The following is a 942-nucleotide window of genomic DNA, read 5'->3' on the forward strand; positions in this document are numbered from 1 at the left end:
ATCAAAACTTATTTTGTTAAATTTTTTGTTGTGGGGAGACACTCTTGATAGTTCTTGGAGATAATCCCAGCTCAGTGCTTGAGGGATCACTCCTGTGATGCTCAGGAGACCACTGGTGGTTGGAATTAACCCCAGCTTCCCACATGTTAACATATGCACCTACTCTCAGATCCTGTCTTTCAACCGTTCAGAATTATTATTGTGTGCCCATTACTTCCATGGTTTGTAATGAGAAATTGCTGTTAATTTCAGTGTTGTTTCTTAAAAGAGTGGCTCATTTTATTCTAGTTTATTTCAAGAATTTCCCTTTTATTTGGCCTTGGAAAGTGTGACTAAGACTTGTATACCTTGTTAAGATGAACCTATTTAGAATTTATTGAGCTCTTTCTGATGTAAATTATTGTTGTTGTTTTTTTTTCAGGGGAGAGCGCAAACGTAGTCCCCCACTACCACAAATTATGCAGTCGAGTTTCCCACATTTGCGGAAATCGCAGGGGTCAGCACACCTGGCGTGCAATGGGTGAGCCTCACCCTGGGAAAACCACCTTCGTGATCATGGTATCTCCCCTGCCAGGTAAATATAATGTTTTATTTTTTAAATCAAATTTAGGACACTTTAAATCTTTATATCTTCTTTTCTGAATGTCTCCAGTTGGGCTTTGGGGCCCTGTGTCAATTCTCAGCACTTCCTTCCTTCCTTCCTTCCTTCCTTCTTTCCTTCCTTCCTTCCTTCCTTCCTTCCTTCCTTCCTTCCTTCCTTCCTTCCTTCCTTCCTTCCTTCCTTCCTTCCTTCCTTCCTTCCTTCCTTCCTTCCTTCCTTCCTTCCTCCTTCCTTCCTTCCTTCCTCCTTCCTTCCTTCCTTCCTTCCTTCCTTCCTTCCTTCCTTCCTTCCTTCCTTCCTTCCTTCCTTCCTTCCTTCCTTCCTCCCTTCCTTCCTTCCTT

General features: G+C 42.6%; 1 non-coding gene across 1 annotated transcript; it reads right to left on the reverse strand.

Annotated features, from left to right (window-relative positions):
• Positions 1–418: 418 nt before the first annotated feature.
• LOC126007346 (U1 spliceosomal RNA) lies at positions 419–582 on the reverse strand. The gene has a single exon (XR_007494927.1). It is a non-coding gene; the product is annotated as a U1 spliceosomal RNA (small nuclear RNA).
• Between the last annotated feature and the right edge of the window lie 360 nt (positions 583–942).

Source organism: Suncus etruscus, chromosome 4 (genome assembly GCF_024139225.1).
Source record: "Suncus etruscus isolate mSunEtr1 chromosome 4, mSunEtr1.pri.cur, whole genome shotgun sequence".
Classification (NCBI taxonomy): Eukaryota; Metazoa; Chordata; class Mammalia; order Eulipotyphla; family Soricidae; genus Suncus; species Suncus etruscus.